Source organism: Amblyomma americanum, chromosome 7 (genome assembly GCF_052857255.1).
Source record: "Amblyomma americanum isolate KBUSLIRL-KWMA chromosome 7, ASM5285725v1, whole genome shotgun sequence".
Classification (NCBI taxonomy): Eukaryota; Metazoa; Arthropoda; class Arachnida; order Ixodida; family Ixodidae; genus Amblyomma; species Amblyomma americanum.
This window is the reverse complement of record NC_135503.1, coordinates 165,614,951-165,640,875: the sequence shown is the minus strand read 5'-3', so window position 1 is coordinate 165,640,875 and position 25,925 is coordinate 165,614,951.

Below are 25,925 nucleotides of genomic sequence, written 5' to 3'. Positions count from 1 at the left end.
TGCGTTGCTCCCTCATTTGGGCTATTACCCTACCGTCGTGCCTAAATGACTCAGCTATTACTGATGCAATGTGTTTCACAGCATTCTCTCCCTTTAAAGAATTTCCTTCGTATTCTTGAATCTTGTCTGCTTCCTCGAATGCTTTTATGAGCGTTTCCTCGCTTCTTGGGCCAAGTTCATTAATTAACTTGGTTGTAAATTCGTCTATCACTGCGGATGTGCATTTCGGAATGTTTGCTTCCGCCTTTCTCCAGTTAATACTGGTCAGTTCTAAGCAGTTTTCTATTGTGATATCCTGCGTTGCTCCCTCATTTGGGCTATTACCCTATCGTAGTGCCTAAATGACTCAGCTATTACTGATGCAATGTGCTTCACAGCATCGTCTCCCTCTAAACATTGTGCCTCGTATTCTTTATTCTGTTGCTGCTTTCTCCAATGCTTTTATTAGCGTTTCCTCTCTTCTTGGGCCAAGTTCATTAATTAACTTGATTGGAACTTCGTCTATCCCTTCGGGTATGCATTTTCGAATATTTGCTCCCGCCTTTCTCCAGTTAATACTGGTCAGTTCTAAGCAGTTTTCTATCGTGATATCCTGCGTTGCTCCCTCATTTGGGCTATTACCCTATCGTCGTGCCTAAATGACTCAGCGCTCACTGATGCAATGTGCTTCACAGTATCGTCTCCCTCTAAACATTTTCCTTCGTATTCTTGAATCTGTTGCTGCTTTCTCCAATGGATTTATCAGCGTTTCCTCGCTTCTTGGGCCATGTTCATTAATTAACTTGATTAGAACTTCGTATATCACTGCGGATGTGCATTTCAGAATGTTTGCTTCCGCCTTTTTCCAGTTAATACTGGTAAGCTTTAAGCTGTTTTCTATTGTGATGTCCTGCGTTGCTCCCTCATTTGGGCTATTACCCTATCGTCGTGCCTAAATGCCTCAGCTATTACTGATGCAATGTGCTTCACAGCATCGTCTCCCTCTAAACATTTTCCCTCGTAATCTTTATTCTGTTGCTGCTTTCTCCAGTGCTTTTCAGCGTTTCTTCGCCTCTTGTGCCAAGTTCATTAATTAACTTGATTAGAACTTCGTCTACCCCTTCGGGTATGCATTTTCGAATATTTGCTCCCGCCTTTTTCCAGTTATTACTGGTCAGTTCTAAGCAGTTTTCTATTGTGATGTCCTGCGTTGCTCCCTCATTTGGGCTATTACCCTATCGTAGTGCCTAAACGACTCAGCTATTACTGATGCAATGTGCTTCACAGTATCGCCTCCCTCTAAACATTTTCTTTCGTATTCTTCAATCTGTTGCTGCTTTCTCCAGTGCTTTTATCAGCGTTTACTCGCTTCTTGGGCCAAGTTCATTAATTAACTTGATTGGAACTTCGTCTATCACTCCGGATGTGCATTTCGTAATGTTTGCTTCCGCCTTTTTCCAGTTAATACTGGTCAGTTTTAAGCTGTTTTCTATTGTGAGGTCCTGCGTTGCTCCCTCATTTGGGCTATTACCCTATCGTCGTGCCTAAATGACTCAACGCTTACTGATGCAATGTGCTTCACAGTATCGTCCCCCTCTAAACATTTTCCTTCGTATTCTTGAATCTGTTGCTGCTTTCTCCAATGCTTTTATCAGCGTTTCCTCACTTCTTGGGCCAAGTTCATTAATTAACTTGATTGGAACTTCGTCTATCTCTGCGGATGTGCATTTCGGAATGTTTGCTTCCGCCTTTTTCCAGTTATACTGGTCAGTTTTAAGCTGTTTTCTATTCTGATGTCCTGCCTTGCTCCCTCATTTGGGCTATTACCCTATCGTCGTGCCTAAATGACTCAGCTATTACTGATGCAATCTGCTTCACAGCATCGTCTCCTTCTAATCATTTTCCTTCGTATTTTTGAATCTGTTGCTGCTTTCTCCAATGCTTTTATGACCGTTTCCTCGCCTCTTGGGATAAGTTCATTAATTAACTTGATTGGAACTTCGTCTCTCAATTCGGGTATGCATATTGAATATTTGCTCCCGCCTTTTTCCAGTTAATACTGGTCAGTTCTAAGCAGTTTTCTATCGTAATATTTTGCGTTGCTCCCTCATTTGGGCTATTACCCTATCGTTGTGCCTCAATGACTCAGCTATTACTGATGCAATGTGCTTCACAGCATCGTCTCCCTCTAAACATTTTCCCTCGTAATCTTCAATTTGTTGCTGCTTTCTCCAATGCTTTTCAGCGTTTCTTCGCCTCTTGTGCCAAGTTCAATAATTAACTTGATTGGAACTTCGTCTATCCCTTCGGGTATGCATTTTCGAATGTTTGCTTCCGCCTTTTTCCAGTTAATACTGGTCAGCTTTAAGCTGTTTTCTATTGTGATGTCATGCGTTGCTCCCTCATTTCGGCTATTACCCCATCGCCGTGCCTAAATAACTCAGCTATTACTGATGCAATCTGCTTCACAGCATCGTCTTCCTCTAATCATTTTCCTTCGTATTCTTGAATCTGTTGCTGCTTTCTCCAATGCTTTTACGAGCGTTTCCTCGCCTCTTGGGCCAAGTTCATTATTTAACTTGATTGGAACTTCGTCTATCCCTTCGGGTATGCATATTGAATATTTGCTCCCACCTTTCTCCAGTTAATACTGGTCAGTTCTAACCAGTTTTATATTGTGATATCCTGCGTTGCTCCCTCATTTGGGCTATTACCCTATCGTCGTGCCTAAATCACTCAGCTATTACTGATGCAATGTGTTTAACAGCATTCTCTCCCTCTAAACAACTTCCTTCGTATTCTTGAATCTTGTCTGCTTTCTCCAATGCTTTTATGAGCGTTTCCTCGCTTCTTGGGCCAAGTTCATTAATTAACTTGGTTGGAAATTCGTCTATCACTGCGGTTGTGCATTTCGGAATGATTTCTCCCGCCTTTTTCCATTTAATGCTGGTCAGTTTTAAGCTGTTTTCTATTGTGATGTCCTGCGTTGCTAGCTCATTTGGGCTATTACCCTACCGTCGTGCCTAAATGACTCAGCTATTACTGATGCAATGTGCTTCACAGCATCGTCTCCCTCTAAACAATTTCCTTCGTATTCTTGAATCTGTTGCTGCTTTCTCCAATGCTTTTATGAGCGTTTCCTCGCCTCTTGGGCCAAGTTCATTAATTAACTTGATTGGAACTTCGTCTATCCCTTCGGGTATGCATTTTCGAATATTTGCTCCCGCCTTACTCCAGTTAATATTGGTCAGTTCTATCCAGTTTTCTATTGTGATATCCTGCGTTGCTCCCTCGTTTGGGCTATTACCCTATCATCGTGCTAAATGACTCAGCTATTACTGATGCAATGTGCTTCACAGCATCGTCTCCCTCTAAACATTTTCCCTCGTAATCTTCAATCTGTTGCTGCTTTCTCCAATGCTTTTATGAGCGTTTCCTCGCCTCTTGGGCCAAGTTCATTAATTAACTTGATTGAAACTCCGTCTATCACTGCGGATGTGCATTTCGTAAAGTTTGCTTCCGCATTTTTTCAGTTAATACTGGTCAGTTTTAAGCTGTTTTCTATTGTGATGTCCTGCCTTGCTCCCTCATTTGGGCTATTACCCTATCGTCGTGCCTAAATGACTCAGCTATTACTGATGCAATGTGCTTCACACCATCGTCTCCCTCTAAACATTTTCCCTCGTAATCTTCAATCTGTTGCTGCTTTTTCCAATGCTTTTCAGCGTTTCTTCGCCTCTTGTGCCAAGTTCATTCATTAACTTGATTGGAACTTCGTCTATCCCTTCGGGTATGCATTTTCGAATATTTGCTCCCGCCTTTTTCCAGTTAATACTGGTCAGTTCTAAGCAGTTTTCTATTGTGATATCCTACGTTGCTCCCTCATTTGGGCTATTACCCTATCGTAGTGCCTAAACGACTCAGCTATTACTGATGCAATGTGCTTCACAGTATCGCCTCCCTCTAAACCTTTTCCTTCGTATTCTTGAATCTGTTGCTGCTTTTTCCAATGCTTTTATCAGCGTTTACTCGCTTCTTGGGCCAAGTTCATTAATTAACTCTATTGGAACTTCGTCTATCACTGCGGATGTGCATTTCGTAATGTTTGCTTCCGCCTTTTTCCAGTTAATACTGGTCAGTTTTAAGCTGTTTTCTATTGTGATGTCCTGCATTGCTCCCTCATTTGGGCTATTACCCTATCGTCGTGCCTAAATGACTCAGCGCTTACTGATGCAATGTGCTTCACAGTATAGTCCCCCTCTAAACATTTTCCTTCGTATTCTTGAATCTGTTGCTGCTTTCTCCAATGCATTTATCAGCGTTTCCTCGCTTCTTGGGCCAAGTTCATTAATTAACTTGATTGGAACTTCGTCTATCACTGCGGATGTGCATTTCGGAATGCTTGCTTCCGCCTTTTTCCAGTTATAACTGGTCAGTTTTAAGCTGTTTTCTATTCTTACGTCCTGCCTTGCTCCCTCATTTGGGCTATTACCCTATCGTCGTGCCTAAATGACTCAGCTATTACTGATGATATCTGCTTCACAGCATCGTCTCCCTCTAATCATTTTCCTTCGTATTCTTGAATCTGTTGCTGCTTTCTCCAATGCTTTTATGACCGTTTCCTCGACTCTTGGGCCAAGTTCATTAATTAGCTTGATTGGAACTTCGTCTATCCCTTCGGGTATGCATATTGAATATTTGCTCCCGCCTTTCTCCAGTTAATACTGGTCAGTTCTAAGCAGTTTTCTATCGTGATATCCTGCGTTGCTCCCTAATTTGGGCTATTACCCTATCGTCGTGCCTAAATGACTCAGCGCTCACTGATGCTATGTGCTTCACAGTATCGTCTCCCTCTATACATTTTCCTTCGTATTCTTGAATCTGTTGCTGCTTTCTCCAATGCTTTTATCAGCGTTTGCTCGCTTCTTGGGCCAAGTTCATTAATTAACTTGATTGGAACTTCGACTATCACTGCGGATGTGCATTTCGGAATGTTTGCTTCCGCCTTTTTCTAGTTAATACTGGTCAGTTTTAAGCTGTTTTCTATTCTGATTTCCTGCCTTGCTCCCTTATTGGGCTATTACCCTATCGTCGTGCCTAAATGACTCAGCTATTACTGACGCAATCTGCTTCACAGCATCGTTTTCCTCTAATCATTTTCCTTCGTATTCTTGAATCTGCTGCTGCTTTCTCCAATGCTTTTATGAGCGTTTCCTCGCTTCTTGGGCCAACTTCATTAATTAACTTGATTGGAACTTCGTCTACCTCTCGGGTATGCATATTGAATATTTGCTCCCACCTTTCTCCAGTTAATACTGGTCAGTTCTAAGCAGTTTTCTATTGTGATATCCTGCGTTGCTCCCTCATTTGGGCTATTACCCTATCGTAGTGCCTAAACGACTCAGCTATTACTGATGCAATGTGCTTCACAGTATCGCCTCCCTCTAAACATTTTCCTTCGTATTCTTGAATCTCTTGCTGCTTTCTCCAATGCTTTTATCAGCGTTTACTCGCTTCTCGGGCCAAGTTCATTAATTAACTTGATTGGAACTTCGTCTATCATTGCGGATTTGCATTTCGGAATGTTTGCTTCCGCCTTTTTCCAGTTAATACTGGTCAGTTTTAAGCTGTTTTCTATTGTGATGTCCTGCGTGCTCCCTCATTTGGGCTATTACCCAATCGTCGTGCCTAAATGACTCAGCGCTTACTGATGCAATATGCTTCACAGTATCGTCCCCCTCTAAACATTTTCCTTCGTATTCTTGAATCTGTTGCTGCTTTCTCCAATGCATTTATCAGCGTTTCCTCGCTTCTTGGGCCAAGTTCATTAATTAACTTGATTGGAAATTCGTCTATCACTGCGGATGTGCATTTCGGAATGCTTGCTTCCGCCTTTTTCCAGTTAATACTGGTCAGTTTTAGGCTGTTTTTTATTCTTATGTCCTGCCTTGCTCCCTCATTTGGGCTATTACCCTATCGTCGTGCCTAAATGACTCAGCTATTACTGATGCAATCTGCTTCACAGCATCGTCTCCCTCTAATCATTTTCCTTCGTATTCTTGAATCTGTTGCTGCTTTCTCCAATGCATTTATGACCGTTTCCTCGACTCTTGGGCCAAGTTCATTAATTAACTTGATTGGAACTTCGTATATCACTGCGGATGTGCATTTCGGAATGTTTGCTTCCGCCTTTTTCCAGTTAATACTGGTCAGCTTTAAGCTGTTTTCTATTGTGATGTCCTGCGTTGCTCCCTCATTTGGGCTATTACCCCATCGTCGTGCCTAAATAACTCAGCTATTACTGATGCAATCTGCTTCACAGCATCGCCTCCCTCTAATCATTTTCCTTCGTATTCTTGAATCTTGTCTGCTTTCTCCAATGCTTTTATGAGCGTTTCCTCGCTTCTTGGGCCAAGTTCATTAATTAACTTGGTTGGAAATTCTATCACTGCGGTTGTGCATTTCGGAATGATTTCTCCCGCCTTTTTCCATTTAATGCTGGTCAGTTTTAAGCTGTTTTCTATTGTGATGTCCTGCGTTGCTAGCTCATTTGGGCTATTACCCTACCGTCGTGCCTAAATGACTCAGCTATTACCGATGCAATGTGCTTCACAGCATCGTCTCCCTCTAAACAATTTCCTTCGTATTCTTGAATCTGTTGCTGCTTTCTCCAATGCTTTTATGAGCGTTTCCTCGCCTCTTGGGCCAAGTTCATTAGTTATCTTGATTGGAACTTCGTCTATTCCTTCGGGTATGCATTTTCGAATATTTGCTTCCGCCTTACTCCAGTTAATATTGGTCAGTTCTATCCAGTTTTCTATTGTGATATCCTGCGTTGCTCCCTCATTTGGGCTATTACCCTATCATCGTGCCTAAATGGCTCAGCTATTACTGATGCAATGTGCTTCACAGCATCGTCTCCCTCTAAACATTTTCCTTCGTATTCTTGAATCTGTTGCTGATTTCTCCAATGCTTTCATCAGCGTTTCATCGCCTCTTGGGCCAAGTTCATAATTAACTTAATTGGAACTTCGTCTATCCCTACGGGTATGCATTTACGAATATTTGCTCCCGCCTTTTTCCAGTTAATACTTGTCAGTTCTAAGCAGTTTTCTATTGTGATATCCTGCGTTGCTCCCTCATTTGGGCTATTACCCTATCGTAGTGCCTAAACAACTCAGCTATTACTGATGCAATGTGCTTCACAGTATCGCCTCCCTCTAAACATTTTCCTTCGAATTCTTGAATCTGTTGCTGCTTTCTCCAATGCTTTTATCAGCGTTTACTCGCTTCTTGGGCCAAGTTCATTAATTAACTTGATTGGAACTTCGTCTATCACTGCGGATGTGCATTTCGGAATGTTTGCTTCCGCCTTTTTCCAGTTAATACTGGTCAGTTTTAAGCTGTTTTCTATTGTGATGTCCAGCGTTGCTCCCTCATTTGGGCTATTACCCTATCGTCGTGCCTAAATGACTCAGCGCTTACTGATGCAATATGCTTCACAGTATCGTCCCCCTCTAAACATTTTCCTTCGTATTCTTGAATCTGTTGCTGCTTTCTCCAATGCTTTTATCAGCGTTTCCTCGCTTCTTGGGCCAAGTTTATTAATTAACTTGATTGGAACTTCGTCTATCACTGCGGATGTGCATTTCGGAATGTTTGCTTCCGCCTTTTTCCAGTTAATACTAGTCAGTTTTAAGCTGTTTTCTATTCTGATGTCCTGCCTTGCTCCCACATTTGGGCTATTACCCTATCGTCGTGCCTAAATGACTCAGCTATTACTGATGCAATCTGCTTCACAGCATCGTCTCCCTCTAATCATTATCCTTCGTATTCTTGAATCTGTTGCTGCTTTCTCTAATGCTTTTATGAGCGTTTCCTCGCCTCTTGGGCCAAGTTCATTAAGTAACTTGATTGGAACTTCGTCTATCCCTTTGGGTATGCATATTGAATATTTGCTCCCGCCTTTCTCCAGTTAATACTGGTCAGTTCTAACCAGTTTTATATTGTGATATCCTGCGTTGCTCCCTCATTTGGGCTATTACCCTACCGTCGTGCCTAAATGACTCAGCTATTACTGATGCAATGTGTTTCACAGCATTCTCTCCCTTTAAAGAATTTCCTTCGTATTCTTGAATCTTGTCTGCTTCCTCGAATGCTTTTATGAGCGTTTCCTCGCTTCTTGGGCCAAGTTCATTAATTAACTTGGTTGTAAATTCGTCTATCACTGCGGATGTGCATTTCGGAATGTTTGCTTCCGCCTTTCTCCAGTTAATACTGGTCAGTTCTAAGCAGTTTTCTATTGTGATATCCTGCGTTGCTCCCTCATTTGGGCTATTACCCTATCGTAGTGCCTAAATGACTCAGCTATTACTGATGCAATGTGCTTCACAGCATCGTCTCCCTCTAAACATTGTGCCTCGTATTCTTTATTCTGTTGCTGCTTTCTCCAATGCTTTTATTAGCGTTTCCTCTCTTCTTGGGCCAAGTTCTTTAATTAACTTGATTGGAACTTCGTCTATCCCTTCGGGTATGCATTTTCGAATATTTGCTCCCGCCTTTCTCCAGTTAATACTGGTCAGTTCTAAGCAGTTTTCTATTGTGATATCCTGCGTTGCTCCCTCATTTGGGCTATTACCCTATCGTCGTGCCTAAATGACTCAGCGCTCACTGATGCAATGTGCTTCACAGTATCGTCTCCCTCTAAACATTTTCCTTCGTATTCTTGAATCTGTTGCTGCTTTCTCCAATGGATTTATCAGCGTTTCCTCGCTTCTTGGGCCATGTTCATTAATTAACTTGATTAGAACTTCGTATATCACTGCGGATGTGCATTTCAGAATGTTTGCTTCCGCTTTTTTCCAGTTAATACTGGTAAGCTTTAAGCTGTTTTCTATTGTGATGTCCTGCGTTGCTCCCTCATTTGGGCTATTACCCTATCGTCGTGCCTAAATGCCTCAGCTATTACTGATGCAATGTGCTTCACAGCATCGTCTCCCTCTAAACATTTTCCCTCGTAATCTTTATTCTGTTGCTGCTTTCTCCAGTGCTTTTCAGCGTTTCTTCGCCTCTTGTGCCAAGTTCATTAATTAACTTGATTAGAACTTCGTCTACCCCTTCGGGTATGCATTTTCGAATATTTGCTCCCGCCTTTTTCCAGTTAATACTGGTCAGTTCTAAGCAGTTTTCTATTGTGATGTCCTGCGTTGCTCCCTCATTTGGGCTATTACCCTATCGTAGTGCCTAAACGACTCAGCTATTACTGATGCAATGTGCTTCACAGTATCGCCTCCCTCTAAACATTTTCTTTCGTATTCTTCAATCTGTTGCTGCTTTCTCCAGTGCTTTTATCAGCGTTTACTCGCTTCTTGGGCCAAGTTCATTAATTAACTTGATTGGAACTTCGTCTATCACTCCGGATGTGCATTTCGTAATGTTTGCTTCCGCCTTTTTCCAGTTAATACTGGTCAGTTTTAAGCTGTTTTCTATTGTGAGGTCCTGCGTTGCTCCCTCATTTGGGCTATTACCCTATCGTCGTGCCTAAATGACTCAACGCTTACTGATGCAATGTGCTTCACAGTATCGTCCCCCTCTAAACATTTTCCTTCGTATTCTTGAATCTGTTGCTGCTTTCTCCAATGCTTTTATCAGCGTTTCCTCACTTCTTGGGCCAAGTTCATTAATTAACTTGATTAGAACTTCGTCTATCTCTGCGGATGTGCATTTCGGAATGTTTGCTTCCGCCTTTTTCCAGTTATACTGGTCAGTTTTAAGCTGTTTTCTATTCTGATGTCCTGCCTTGGTCCCTCATTTGGGCTATTACCCTATCGTCGTGCTAAATGACTCAGCTATTACTGATGCAATCTGCTTCACAGCATCGTCTCCTTCTAATCATTTTCCTTCGTATTTTTGAATCTGTTGCTGCTTTCTCCAATGCTTTTATGACCGTTTCGTCGCCTCTGGGGATAAGTTCATTAATTAACTTGATTGGAACTTCGTCTCTTAATTCGGGTATGCATATTGAATATTTGCTCCCGCCTTTTTCCAGTTAATACTGGTCAGTTCTAAGCAGTTTTCTATCGTAATATTTTGCGTTGCTCCCTCATTTGGGCTATTACCCTATCGTTGTGCCTCAATGACTCAGCTATTACTGATGCAATGTGCTTCACAGCATCGTCTCCCTCTAAACATTTTCCCTCGTAATCTTCAATTTGTTGCTGCTTTCTCCAATGCTTTTCAGCGTTTCTTCGCCTCTTGTGCCAAGTTCAATAATTAACTTGATTGGAACTTCGTCTATCCCTTCGGGTATGCATTTTCGAATGTTTGCTTCCGCCTTTTTCCAGTTAATACTGGTAAGCTTTAAGCTGTTTTCTATTGTGATGTCATGCGTTGCTCCCTCATTTCGGCTATTACCCCATCGCCGTGCCTAAATAACTCAGCTATTACTGATGCAATCTGCTTCACAGCATCGTCTCCCTCTAATCATTTTCCTTCGTATTCTTGAATCTGTTGCTGCTTTCTCCAATGCTTTTACGAGCGTTTCCTCGCCTCTTGGGCCAAGTTCATTATTTAACTTGATTGGAACTTCGTCTATCCCTTCGGGTATGCATATTGAATATTTGCTCCCACCTTTCTCCAGTTAATACTGGTCAGTTCTAACCAGTTTTATATTGTGATATCCTGCGTTGCTCCCTCATTTGGGCTATTACCCTATCGTCGTGCCTAAATCACTCAGCTATTACTGATGCAATGTGTTTAACAGCATTCTCTCCCTCTAAACAACTTCCTTCGTATTCTTGAATCTTGTCTGCTTTCTCCAATGCTTTTATGAGCGTTTCCTCGCTTCTTGGGCCAAGTTCATTAATTAACTTGGTTGGAAATTCGTCTATCACTGCGGTTGTGCATTTCGGAATGATTTCTCCCGCCTTTTTCCATTTAATGCTGGTCAGTTTTAAGCTGTTTTCTATTGTGATGTCCTGCGTTGCTAGCTCATTTGGGCTATTACCCTACCGTCGTGCCTAAATGACTCAGCTATTACTGATGCAATGTGCTTCACAGCATCGTCTCCCTCTAAACAATTTCCTTCGTATTCTTGAATCTGTTGCTGCTTTCTCCAATGCTTTTATGAGCGTTTCCTCGCCTCTTGGGCCAAGTTCATTAATTAACTTGATTGGAACTTCGTCTATCCCTTCGGGTATGCATTTTCGAATATTTGCTCCCGCCTTACTCCAGTTAATATTGGTCAGTTCTATCCAGTTTTCTATTGTGATATCCTGCGTTGCTCCCTCGTTTGGGCTATTACCCTATCATCGTGCCTAAATGACTCAGCTATTACTGATGCAATGTGCTTCACAGCATCGTCTCCCTCTAAACATTTTCCCTCGTAATCTTCAATCTGTTGCTGCTTTCTCCAATGCTTTTATGAGCGTTTCCTCGCCTCTTGGGCCAAGTTCATTAATTAACTTGATTGAAACTCCGTCTATCACTGCGGATGTGCATTTCGTAAAGTTTGCTTCCGCATTTTTTCAGTTAATACTGGTCAGTTTTAAGCTGTTTTCTATTGTGATGTCCTGCCTTGCTCCCTCATTTGGGCTATTACCCTATCGTCGTGCCTAAATGACTCAGCTATTACTGATGCAATGTGCTTCACACCATCGTCTCCCTCTAAACATTTTCCCTCGTAATCTTCAATCTGTTGCTGCTTTTTCCAATGCTTTTCAGCGTTTCTTCGCCTCTTGTGCCAAGTTCATTCAATAACTTGATTGGAACTTCGTCTATCCCTTCGGGTATGCATTTTCGAATATTTGCTCCCGCCTTTTTCCAGTTAATACTGGTCAGTTCTAAGCAGTTTTCTATTGTGATATCCTACGTTGCTCCCTCATTTGGGCTATTACCCTATCGTAGTGCCTAAACGACTCAGCTATTACTGATGCAATGTGCTTCACAGTATCGCCTCCCTCTAAACCTTTTCCTTCGTATTCTTGAATCTGTTGCTGCTTTTTCCAATGCTTTTATCAGCGTTTACTCGCTTCTTGGGCCAAGTTCATTAATTAACTCTATTGGAACTTCGTCTATCACTGCGGATGTGCATTTCGTAATGTTTGCTTCCGCCTTTTTCCAGTTAATACTGGTCAGTTTTAAGCTGTTTTCTATTGTGATGTCCTGCATTGCTCCCTCATTTGGGCTATTACCCTATCGTCGTGCCTAAATGACTCAGCGCTTACTGATGCAATGTGCTTCACAGTATAGTCCCCCTCTAAACATTTTCCTTCGTATTCTTGAATCTGTTGCTGCTTTCTCCAATGCATTTATCAGCGTTTCCTCGCTTCTTGGGCCAAGTTCATTAATTAACTTGATTGGAACTTCGTCTATCACTGCGGATGTGCATTTCGGAATGCTTGCTTCCGCCTTTTTCCAGTTAATACTGGTCAGTTTTAAGCTGTTTTCTATTCTTACGTCCTGCCTTGCTCCCTCATTTGGGCTATTACCCTATCGTCGTGCCTAAATGACTCAGCTATTACTGATGATATCTGCTTCACAGCATCGTCTCCCTCTAATCATTTTCCTTCGTATTCTTGAATCTGTTGCTGCTTTCTCCAATGCTTTTATGACCGTTTCCTCGACTCTTGGGCCAAGTTCATTAATTAACTCGATTGGAACTTCGTCTATCCCTTCGGGTATGCATATTGAATATTTGCTCCCGCCTTTCTCCAGTTAATACTGGTCAGTTCTAAGCAGTTTTCTATCGTGATATCCTGCGTTGCTCCCTAATTTGGGCTATTACCCTATCGTCGTGCCAAAATGACTCAGCGCTCACTGATGCTATGTGCTTCACAGTATCGTCTCCCTCTATACATTTTCCTTCGTATTCTTGAATCTGTTGCTGCTTTCTCCAATGCTTTTATCAGCGTTTGCTCGCTTCTTGGGCCAAGTTCATTAATTAACTTGATTGGAACTTCGACTATCACTGCGGATGTGCATTTCGGAATGTTTGCTTCCGCCTTTTTCTAGTTAATACTGGTCAGTTTTAAGCTGTTTTCTATTCTGATTTCCTGCCTTGCTCCCTTATTGGGCTATTACCCTATCGTCGTGCCTAAATGACTCAGCTATTACTGACGCAATCTGCTTCACAGCATTGTTTTCCTCTAATCATTTTCCTTCGTATTCTTGAATCTGCTGCTGCTTTCTCCAATGCTTTTATGAGCGTTTCCTCGCTTCTTGGGCCAACTTCATTAATTAACTTGATTGGAACTTCGTCTACCTCTCGGGTATGCATATTGAATATTTGCTCCCACCTTTCTCCAGTTAATACTGGTCAGTTCTAAGCAGTTTTCTATTGTGATATCCTGCGTTGCTCCCTCATTTGGGCTATTACCCTATCGTAGTGCCTAAACGACTCAGCTATTACTGATGCAATGTGCTTCACAGTATCGCCTCCCTCTAAACATTTTCCTTCGTATTCTTGAATCTCTTGCTGCTTTCTCCAATGCTTTTATCAGCGTTTACTCGCTTCTCGGGCCAAGTTCATTAATTAACTTGATTGGAACTTCGTCTATCATTGCGGATGTGCATTTCGGAATGTTTGCTTCCGCCTTTTTCCAGTTAATACTGGTCAGTTTTAAGCTGTTTTCTATTGTGATGTCCTGCGTGCTCCCTCATTTGGGCTATTACCCAATCGTCGTGCCTAAATGACTCAGCGCTTACTGATGCAATATGCTTCACAGTATCGTCCCCCTCTAAACATTTTCCTTCGTATTCTTGAATCTGTTGCTGCTTTCTCCAATGCATTTATCAGCGTTTCCTCGCTTCTTGGGCCAAGTTCATTAATTAACTTGATTGGAACTTCGTCTATCACTGCGGATGTGCATTTCGGAATGCTTGCTTCCGCCTTTTTCCAGTTAATACTGGTCAGTTTTAAGCTGTTTTCTATTCTTATGTCCTGCCTTGCTCCCTCATTTGGGCTATTACCCTATCGTCGTGCCTAAATGACTCAGCTATTACTGATGCAATCTGCTTCACAGCATCGTCTCCCTCTAATCATTTTCCTTCGTATTCTTGAATCTGTTGCTGCTTTCTCCAATGCTTTTATGACCGTTTCCTCGACTCTTGGGCCAAGTTCATTAATTAACTTGATTGGAACTTCGTCTATCCCTTCGGGTATGCATATTGAATATTTGCTCCCGCCTTTCTCCAGTTAATACTGGTCAGTTCTAAGCAGTTTTCTATCGTGATATCCTGCGTTGCTCCCTCATTTGGGCTATTACCCTATCGTCGTGCCTAAATGACTCAGCGCTCACTGATGCTATGTGCTTCACAGTATCGTCTCCCTCTAAACATTTTCCTTCGTATTCTTGAATCTGTTGCTGCTTTCTCCAATGCTTTTATCAGCGTTTCCTCGCTTCTTGGGCCAAGTTCAATAATTAACCTTAATGGAACTTCGACCATCACTTCGGATGTGCATTTCGGAATGTTTGCTTCCGCCTTTTTCCAGTTAATACTGGTCAGTTTTAAGCTGTTTTCTATTCTGATGTCCTGCCTTGCTCCCTTATTGGGCTATTACCCTATCGCCGTGCCTAAATGACTCAGCTATTACTGACGCAATCTGCTTCTCAGCATCGTTTTCCTCTAATCATTTTCCTTCGTATTCTTGAATCTGCTGCTGCTTTCTCCAATGCTTTTATGAGCGTTTCCTCGCTTCTTGGGCCAACTTCAATAATTAACTTGATTGGAACTTCGTCTATCACTGCGGATGTGCATTTCGGAATGTTTGCTTCCGCCTTTCTCCAGTTAATACTGGTCAGTTCTAAGCAGTTTTCTATTGTGATATCCTGCGTTGCTCCCTCATTTGGGCTATTACCCTATCGTAGTGCCTAAATGACTCAGCTATTACTGATGCAATGTGCTTCACAGCATCGTCCCCCTCTAAACATTGTCCCTCGTATTCTTTAATCTGTTGCTGCTTTCTCCAATGCTTTTATTACCGTCTCCTCTCTTCTTGGGCCAAGTTCATTAATTAACTTGATTAGAACTTCGTCTATCTCTTCGGGTATGCATTTTCGAATATTTGCTCCCTCCTTTCTCCAGTTAATACTGGTCAGTTCTAAGCAGTTTTCTATCGTGATATCCTGCGTTGCTCCCTCATTTGGGCTATTACCCTATCGTCGTGCCTAAATGACACAGCGCTCACTGATGCAATGTGCTTCACAGTATCGTCTCCCTCTAAACACTTTCCTTCGTATTCTTGAATCTGTTGCTGCTTTCTCCAATGGTTTTATCAGCGTTTCCTCGCTTCTTGGGCCAAGTTCATTAATTAACTTGATTGGAACTTCGTATATCACTGCGGATGTGCATTTCGGAATGTTTGCTTCCGCCTTTTTCCAGTTAATACTGGTCAGCTTTAAGCTGTTTTCTATTGTGATGTCCTGCGTTGCTCCCTCATTTGGGCTATTACCTCATCGTCGTGCCTAAATAACTCAGCTATTACTGATGCAATCTGCTTCACAGCATCGCCTCCCTCTAATCATTTTCCTTCGTATTCTTGAATCTGTTGCTGCTTTCTCCAATGCTTTTATGAGCGTTTCCTCGCCTCTTGGGCCAAGTTCATTAATTAACTTGATTGGAACTTCGTCTACCTCTTCGGGTATGCATATTGAATATTTGCTCCCACCTTTCTCCAGTTAATACTGGTCAGTTCTAAGCAGTTTTCTATTGTGATATCCTGCGTTGCTCCCTCATTTGGGCTATTACCCTATCGTAGTGCCTAAACGACTCAGCTATTACTGATGCAATGTGCTTCACAGTATCGCCTCCCTCTAAACATTTTCCTTCTTATTCTTGAATCTGTTGCTGCTTTCTCTAATGCTTTTATCAGCGTTTACTCGCTTCTCAGGCCAAGTTCATTAATTAACTTGATTGGAACTTCGTCTATCACTGCGGATGTGCATTTCGGAATGCTTGCTTCCGCCTTTTTCCAGTTAATACTGGTCAGTTTTAAGCTGTTTTCTATTCTTATGTCCTGCCTTGCTCCCTCATTTGGGCTATTACCCTATCGTCGTGCCTAAATGACTCAGCTATTACTGATGCAATCTGCTTCACAGCATCGTCTCCCTCTAATCATTTTCCTTCGTATTCTTGAATCTGTTGCTGCTTTCTCCAATGCTTTTATGACCGTTTCCTCGACTCTTGGGCCACGTTCATTAATTAACTTGATTGGAACTTCGTCTATCCCTTCGGGTATGCATATTGTATATTTGCTCCCGCCTTTCTCCAGTTAATACTGGTCAGTTCTAAGCAGTTTTCTATCGTGATATCCTGCGTTGCTCCCTCATTTGGGCTGTTACCCTATCGTAGTGCCTAAATGACTCAGCTATTACTGATGCAATGTGCTTCACAGCATCGTCCCCCTCTAAACATTGTCCCTCGTATTCTTTAATCTGTTGCTGCTTTCTCCAATGCTTTTATTAGCGTCTCCTCTCTTCTTGGGCCAAGTTCATTAATTAACTTGATTAGAACTTCGTCTATCTCTTCGGGTATGCATTTTCGAATATTTGCTCCCTCCTTTCTCCAGTTAATACTGGTCAGTTCTAAGCAGTTTTCTATCGTGATATCCTGCGTTGCTCCCTCATTTGGGCTATTACCCTATCGTCGTGCCTAAATGACACAGCGCTCACTGATGCAATGTGCTTCACAGTATCGTCTCCCTCTAAACACTTTCCTTCGTATTCTTGAATCTGTTGCTGCTTTCTCCAATGGTTTTATCAGCGTTTCCTCGCTTCTTGGGCCAAGTTCATTAATTAACTTGATTGGAACTTCGTCTATCACTGCGGATGTGCATTTCGGAATGTTTGCTTCCGCCTTTTTCCAGTTAACACTGGTCAGCTTTAAGCTGTTTTCTATTGTGATGTCCTGCGTTGCTCCCTCACTTGGGCTATTACCCCATCGTCGTGCCTAAATAACTCAGCTATTACTGATGCAATCTGCTTCACAGCATCGCCTCCCTCTAATCATTTTCCTTCGTATTCTTGAATCTGTTGCTGCTTTCTCCAATGCTTTTATGAGCGTTTCCTCGCCTCTTGGGCCAAGTTCATTATTACTTGATTGGAACTTCGTCTACCTCTTCGGGTATGCATATTGAATATTTGCTCCCACCTTTCTCCAGTTAATACTGGTCCGTTCTAAGCAGTTTTCTATTGTGATATCCTGCGTTGCTCCCTCATTTGGGCTATTACCCTATCGTAGTGCCTAAACGACTCAGCTATTACTGATGCAATGTGCTTCACAGTATCGCCTCCCTTTAAACATTTTCCTTCGTATTCTTGAATCTGTTGCTGCTTTCTCTAATGCTTTTATCAGCGTTTACTCGCTTCTCGGGCAAAGTTCATTAATTAACTTGATTGGAACTTCGTCTATCACTGCGGATGTGCATTTCGGAATGTTTGCTTCCGCCTTTTTCCAGTTAATACTGGTCAGTTTTAAGCTGTTTTCTATTGTGATGTCCTGCGTTGCTCCCTCATTTGGGCTATTACCCAATCGTCGTGCCTAAATGACTCAGCGCTTACTGATGCAATATGCTTCACAGTATCGTCCCCCTCTAAACATTTTCCTTCGTATTCTTGAATCTGTTGCTGCTTTCTCCAATGCTTTTATCAGCGTTTCCTCGCTTCTTGGGCCAAGTTCATTAATTAACTTGATTGGAACTTCGTCTATCACTGCGGATGTGCATTTCGGAATGTTTGCTTCCGCCTTTTTCCAGTTAATACTGGTCAATTTTAAGCTGTTTTCTATTCTGATGTCCTGCCTTCCTCTCTCATTTGGGCTATTACCCTATCGTCGTGCCTAAATGACTCAGCTATTACTGATGCAATCTGCTTCACAGCATCGTCTCCCTCTAATCATTATCCTTCGTATTCTTGAATCTGTTGCTGCTTTCTCCAATGCTTTTATGAGCGTTTCCTCGCCTCTTGGGCCAAGTTCATTAATTAACTTGATTGGAACTTCGTCTATCCCTTCGGGTATGCATATTGAAGATTTGCTCCCGCCTTTCTCCAGTTAATACTGGTCAGTTCTAACCAGTTTTATATTGTGATATCCTGCGTTGCTCCCTCATTTGGGCTATTACCCTATCGTCGAGCCTAAATGACTCAGCTATTACTGATGCAATGTGTTTCACAGCATTCTCTCCCTCTAAACAATTTCCTTCTTATTCTTGAATCTTGTCTGCTTTCTCCAATGCTTTTATGAGCGTTTCCTCGCTTCTTGGGCCAAGTTCATTAATTAACTTGGTTGGAAATGCGTCTATCACTGCGGTTGTGCATTTCGGAATGATTTCTCCCGCCTTTTTCTATTTAATGCTGGTCAGTTTTAAGCTGTTTTCTATTGTGATGTCCTGCGTTGCTTGCTCATTTGGGCTATTACCCTACCGTCGTGCCTAAATGACTCAGCTATTACTGATGCAATGTCCTTCACAGCATCGTCTCCCTCTAAACAATTTCCTTCGTATTCTTGAATCTGTTGCTGCTTTCTCCAATGCTTTTATGAGCGTTTCCTCGCCTCTTGGGCCAAGTTCATTATTAACTTGATTGGAACTTCGTCTATCCCTTCGGGTATGCATTTTCGAATATTTGCTCCCGCCTTACTCCAGTTAATACTGGTCAGTTCTATCCAGTTTTCTATTGTGATATCCTGCGTTGCTCCCTCATTTGGGCTATTACCCTATCATCGTGCCTAAATGACTCAGCTATTTCTGATGCAATGTGCTTCACAGCATCGTCTCCCTCTAAACATTTTCCCTGGTAATCTTCAATCTGTTGCTGCTTTCTCCAATGCTCTTATGAGCGTTTCCTCGCCTCTTGGGCCAAGTTCATTAATTAACTTGATTGAAACTTCGTCTATCACTGCGGCTGTGCATTTCGTAAAGTTTGCTTCCGCATTTTTTCAGTTAATACAGGTCAGTTTTAAGTTGTTTTCTATTGTGATGTCCTGCCTTGCTCCCTCATTTGGGCTATTACACTATCGTCGTGCCTAAATGACTCAGCTATTACTGATGCAATGTGTTTCACACCATCGTCTCCCTCTAAACATTTTCCCTCGTAATCTTCAATCTGTTGCTGCTTTTTCCAATGCTTTTCAGCGTTTCTTCGCCTCTTGTGCCAAGTTCATTAATTAACTTGATTGGAACTTCGTCTATCCCTTCGGGTATGCATTTTCGAATATTTGCTCCCGCCTTTTTCCAGTTAATACTGGTCAGTTCTAAGCAGTTTTCTATCGTGATATCCTGCGTTGCTCCCTCATTTGGGCTATTACCCTATCGTCGTGCCTAAATGACTCAGCGCTCACTGATGCAATGTGCTTCACAGTATCGTCTCCCTCTAAACATTTTCCTTCGTATTCTTGAATCTGTTGCTGCTTTCTCCAATGCTTTTATCAGCGTTTCCTCGTTTCTTGGGCCAAGTTCAATAATTAACTTGATTGGAACTTCGACTATCACTGCGGATGTGCATTTCGGAATGTTTGCTTCCGCCTTTTTCCAGTTAATGCTGGTTAGTTTTAAGCTGTTTTCTATTCTGATGTCCTGCCTTGCTCCCTCATTTGGGCTATTACCCTATCGTCGTGCCTAAATGACTCAGCTATTACTGATGCAATCTGCTTCACAGCATCGTTTTCCTCTAATCATTTTCCTTCGTATTCTTGAATCTGTTGCTGCTTTCTCCAATGCTTTTATGAGCGTTTCCTCGCTTCTTGGGCCAACTTCATTAATTAACTTGATTGGAACTTCGTCTATCACTGCGGATGTGCATTTCGGAAAGTTTGCTTCCGCCTTTCTCCAGGTAATACTGGTCAGTTCTAAGCAGTTTTCTATTGTGATATCCTGCGTTGCTCCCTCATTTGGGGCATTACCCTATCGTAGTGCCTAAATGACTCAGCTATTACTGATGCAATGTGCTTCACAGCATCGTCTCCCTCTAAACATTTTCCTTCGTATTCTTGAATCTGTTGCTGCTTTCTCCAATGCATTTATCAGCGTTTCCTCGCTTCTTGGGCCAAGTTCATTATTTAACTTGATTGGAACTTCGTTTATCACTGCGGATGTGCATTTCGGAATGCTTGCTTCCGCCTTTTTCCAGTTAATACTGGTCAGTTTTAAGCTGTTTTCTATTCTTATGTCCTGACTTGCTCCCTCATTTGGGCTATTACCCTATCGTCGTGCCTAAATGACTCAGCTATTACTGATGCAATCTGCTTCACAGCATCGTCTCCCTCTAATCATTTTCCTTCGTATTCTTGAATCTGTTGCTGCTTTCTCGAATGCTTTATGACCGTTTCCTCGACTCTTGGGCCAAGTTCATTAATTAACTTGATTGGAACTTCGTCTATCCCTTCGGGTATGCATATTGAATATTTGCTCCCGCCTTTCTCCAGTTAATACTGGTCAGTTCTAAGCAGTTTTCTATCGTGATATCCTGCGTTGCTCCCTCATTTGGGCTATTACCCTATCGTCGTGCCTAAATGACTCAGCGCTCACTGATGCTATGTGCTTCACAGTATCGTCTCCCTCTAAACATTTTCCTTCGTATTCTTGAATCTGTTGCTGCTTTCTCCAATGCTTTTATCAGCGTTTCCTCGCTTCTTGGGCGAAGTTCATTAATTACCTTGATTGGAACTTCGACTATCACTGCGGATGTGCATTTCGGAATGTTTGCTTCCGCCTTTTTCTAGTTAATACTGGTCAGTTTTAAGCTGTTTTCTATTCTGATGTCCTGCCTTGCTCCCTTATTGGGCTATTACCCTATCGTCGTGCTTAAATGACTCAGCTATTACTGACGCAATCTGCTTCACAGCATCGTCTCCCTCTAAACATTGTCCCTCGTATTCTTTAATCTGTTGCTGCTTTCTCCAATGCTTTTATTAGCGTCTCCTCTCTTCTTGGGCCAAGTTCATTAATTAACTTGATTGGAACTTCGTCTATCGCTTCGGGTATGCATTTTCCAATATTTGCTCCCGCCTTTCTCCAGTTAATACTGGTCAGTTCTAAGCAGTTTTCTATCGTGATATCCTGCGTTGCTCCCTCATTTGGGCTATTACCCTATCGTCGTGCCTAAATGACTCAGCGCTCACTGATGCAATGTGCTTCACAGTATCGTCTCCCTCTAAACATTTTCCTTCGTATTCTTGAATCTGTTGCTGCTTTTTCCAATGCTTTTATCAGCGTTTACTCGCTTCTTGGGCCAAGTTCATTAATTAACTTGATTGGAACTTCGTCTATCACTGCGGATGTGCATTTCGTAATGTTTGCTTCTGCCTTTTTCCAGTTAATACTGGTCAGTTTTAAGCTGTTTTCTATTGTGATGTCCTGCATTGCTCCCTCATTTGGGGTATTACCCTATCGTCGTGCCTAAATGACTCAGCGCTTACTGATGCAATGTGCTTCACAGTATAGTCCCCCTCTAAACATTTTCCTTCGTATTCTTGAATCTGTTGCTGCTTTCTCCAATGCATTTATCAGCGTTTCCTCGCTTCTTGGGCCAAGTTCATTATTTAACTTGATTGGAACTTCGTTTATCACTGCGGATGTGCATTTCGGAATGCTTGCTTCCGCCTTTTTCCAGTTAATACTGGTCAGTTTTAAGCTGTTTTCTATTCTTATGTCCTGACTTGCTCCCTCATTTGGGCTATTACCCTATCGTCGTGCCTAAATGACTCAGCTATTACTGATGCAATCTGCTTCACAGCATCGTCTCCCTCTAATCATTTTCCTTCGTATTCTTGAATCTGTTGCTGCTTTCTCCAATGCTTTTATGACCGTTTCCTCGACTCTTGGGCCAAGTTCATTAATTAACTTGATTGGAACTTCGTCTATCCCTTCGGGTATGCATATTGAATATTTGCTCCCGCCTTTCTCCAGTTAATACAGGTCAGTTCTAAGCAGTTTTCTATCGTGATATCCTGCGTTGCTCTCTCATTTGGGCTATTACCCTATCGTCGTGCCTAAATGACACAGCGCTCACTGATGCAATGTGCTTCACAGTATCGTCTCCCTCTAAACACTTTCCTTCGTATTCTTGAATCTGTTGCTGCTTTCTCCAATGGTTTCTTCAACGTTTCCTGGCTTCTTGGGCCAAGTTCATTAATTAACTTGATTGGAACTTCGTATATCACTGCGGATGTGCATTTCGGAATGTTTGCTTCCGCCTTTCTCCAGTTAATACTGGTCAGCTTTAAGCTCTTTTCTATTGTGATGTCCTGCGTTGCTCCCTCATTTGGGCTATTACCCCATCGTCGTGCCTAAATAACTCAGCTATTACTGATGCAATCTGCTTCACAGCATCGCCTCCCTCTAATCATTTTCCTTCGTATTCTTGAATCTTGTCTGCTTTCTCCAATGCTTTTTTGAGCGTTTCCTCGCTTCTTGGGCCAAGTTCATTAATTAACTTGGTTGGAAATTCGTCTATCACTGCGGTTGTGCATTTCGGAATGATTTCTCCCGCCTTTTTTCATTTAATGCTGGTCAGTTTTAAGCTGTTTTCTATTGTGATGTCCTGCGTTGCTAGCTCATTTGGGCTATTACCCTACCGTCGTGCCTAAATGACTCAGCTATTACTGATGCAATGTGCTTCACAGCATCGTCTCCCTCTAAACAATTTCCTTCGTATTCTTGAATCTGTTGCTGCTTTCTCCAATGCTTTTATGAGCGTTTCCTCGCCTCTTGGGCCAAGTTCATTAATTAACTTGATTGGAACTTCGTCTATCCCTTCGGGTATTCATTTTCGAATATTTGCTCCCGCCTTACTCCAGTTAATACTGGTCAGTTCTAAGCAGTTTTCTATTGTGATATCCTACGTTGCTCCCTCATTTGGGCTATTACCCTATCGTAGTGCCTAAACGACTCAGCTATTACTGATGCAATGTGCTTCACAGTATCGCCTCCCTCTAAACCTTTTCCTTCGTATTCTTGAATCTGTTGCTGCTTTTTCCAATGCTTTTATCAGCGTTTACTCGCTTCTTGGGCCAAGTTCATTAATTAACTTGATTGGAACTTCGTCTATCACTGCGGATGTGCATTTCGTAATGTTTGCTTCCGCCTTTTTCCAGTTAATACTGGTCAGTTATAAGCTGTTTTCTATTGTGATGTCCTGCATTGCTCCCTCATTTGGGCTATTACCCTATCGTCGTGCCTAAATGACTCAGCGCTTACTGATGCAATGTGCTTCACAGTATTGTCCCCCTCTAAACATTTTCCTTCGTATTCTTGAATCTGTTGCTGCTTTCTCCAATGCATTTATCAGCGTTTCATCGCTTCTTGGGCCAAGTTTATTAATTAACTTGATTGGAACTTCGTCTATCACTGCGGATGTGCATTTCGGAATGCTTGCTTCCGCCTTTTTCCAGTTAATACTGGTCAGTTTTAAGCTGTTTTCTATTCTTATGTCCTGCCTTGCTCCCTCATTTGGGCTATTACCCTATCGTCGTGCCTAAATGACTCAGCTATTACTGATGCAATCTGCTTCACAGCATCGTCTCCCTCTAATCATTTTCCTTCGTATTCTTGAATCTGTTGCTGCTTTCTCCAATGCTTTTATGACCGTTTCCTCGACTCTTGGGCCAAGTTCATTAATTAACTTGATTGGAACTTCGTCTATCCCTTCGGGTATGCATATTGAATATTTGCTCCCGCCTTTCTCCAGTTAATACTGGTCAGTTCTAAGCAGTTTTCTATCGTGATATCCTGCGTTGCTCCCTCATTTGGGCTATTACCCTATCGTCGTGCCTAAATGACTCAGCGCTCACTAATGCTATGTGCTTCACAGTATCGTCTCCCTCTAAACATTTTCCTTCGTATTCTTGAATCTGTTGCTGCTTTCTCCAATGCTTTTATCAGCGTTTCCTCGCTTCTTGGGCCAAGTTCATTAATTACCTTGATTGGAACTTCGACTATCACTGCGGATGTGCATTTCGGAATGTTTGCTTCCGCCTTTTTCCAGTTAATACTGGTCAGTTTTAAGCTGTTTTCTATTCTGATGTCCTGCCTTGCTCCCTTATTAGGCTATTACCCTATCGTCGTGCTTAAATGACTCAGCTATTACTGACGCAATCTGCTTCACAGCATCGTTTTCCTTTAATCATTTTCCTTCGTATTCTTGAATCTGCTGCTGCTTTCTCCAATGCTTTTATGAGCGTTTCCTCGCTTCTTGGGCCAACTTCATTAATTACTTGATTGGAACTTCGTCTATCACTGCGGATGTGCATTTCAGAATGTTTGCTTCCGCCTTTCTCCAGTTAATACTGGTCAGTTCTAAGCAGTTTTCTATTGTGATATCCTGCGTTGCTCCCTCATTTGGGCTATTACCCTATCGTAGTGCCTAAATGACTCAGCTATTACTGATGCAATGTGCTTCACAGCATCGTCTCCCTCTAAACATTGTCCCTCGTATTCTTTAATCTGTTGCTGCTTTCTCCAATGCTTTTATTAGCGTCTCCTCTCTTCTTGGGCCAAGTTCATTAATTAACTTGATTGGAACTTCGTCTATCTCTTCGGGTATGCATTTTCGAATATTTGCTCCCTCCTTTCTCCAGTTAATACTGGTCAGTTCTAAGCAGTTTTTATCGTGATATCCTGCGTTGCTCCCTCATTTGGGCTATTACCCTATCGTCGTGCCTAAATGACACAGCGCTCACTGATGCAATGTGCTTCACAGTATCGTCTCCCTCTAAACACTTTCGTTCGTATTCTTGAATCTGTTGCTGCTTTCTCCAATGGTTTTATCAGCGTTTCCTCGCTTCTTGGGCCAAGTTCATTATTAACTTGATTGGAACTTCGTATATCACTGCGGATGTGCATTTCGGAATGTTTGCTTCCGCCTTTTTCCAGTTAATACTGGTCAGCTTTAAGCTGTTTTCTATTGTGATGTCCTGCGTTGGTCCCTCATTTGGGCTATTACCCCATCGTCGTGCCTAAATAACTCAGCTATTACTGATGCAATCTGCTTCACAGCATCGCCTCCCTCTAATCATTTTCCTTCGTATTCTTGAATCTGTTGCTGCTTTCTCCAATGCTTTTATGAGCGTTTCCTCGCCTCTTGGGCCAAGTTCATTAAGTAACTTGTTTGGAACTTCGTCTACCTCTTCGGGTATGCATATTGAATATTTGCTCCCACCTTTCTCCAGTTAATACTGGTCAGTTCTAAGCAGTTTTCTATTGTGATATCCTGCGTTGCTCCCTCATTTGGGCTATTACCCTATCGTAGTGCCTAAACGACTCAGCTATTACTGATGCAATGTGCTTCACAGTATCGCCTCCCTCTAAACATTTTCCTTCGTATTCTTGAATCTGTTGCTGCTTTCTCGAATGCTTTTATCAGCGTTTACTCGCTTCTCGGGCCAAGTTCATTAATTAACTTGATTGGAACTTCGTCTATCACTGCAGATGTGCATTTCGGAATGTTTGCTTCCGCCTTTTTCCAGTTAATACTGGTCAGTTTTAAGCTGTTTTCTATTGTGATGTCCTGCGTTGCTCCCTCATTTGGGCTATTACCCAATCGTCGTGCCTAAATGACTCAGCGCTTACTGATGCAATATGCTTCACAGTATCGTCCCCCTCTAAACATTTTCCTTCGAATTCTTGAATCTGTTGCTGCTTTCTCCAATGCATTTATCAGCGTTTCCTCGTTTCTTGGGCCAAGTTGATTAATTAACTTGATTGGAACTTCGTCTATCACTGCGGATGTGCATTTCGGAATGCTTGCTTCCGCCTTTTTCCAGTTAATACTGGTCAGTTTTAAGCTGTTTTCTATTCTTATGTCCTGCCTTGCTCCCTCATTTGGGCTATCACCCTATCGTCGTGCCTAAATGACTCAGCTATTACTGATGCAATCTGCTTCACAGCATCGTCTCCCTCTAATCATTTACCTTCGTATTCTTGAATCTGTTGCTGCTTTCTCCAATGCTTTTAT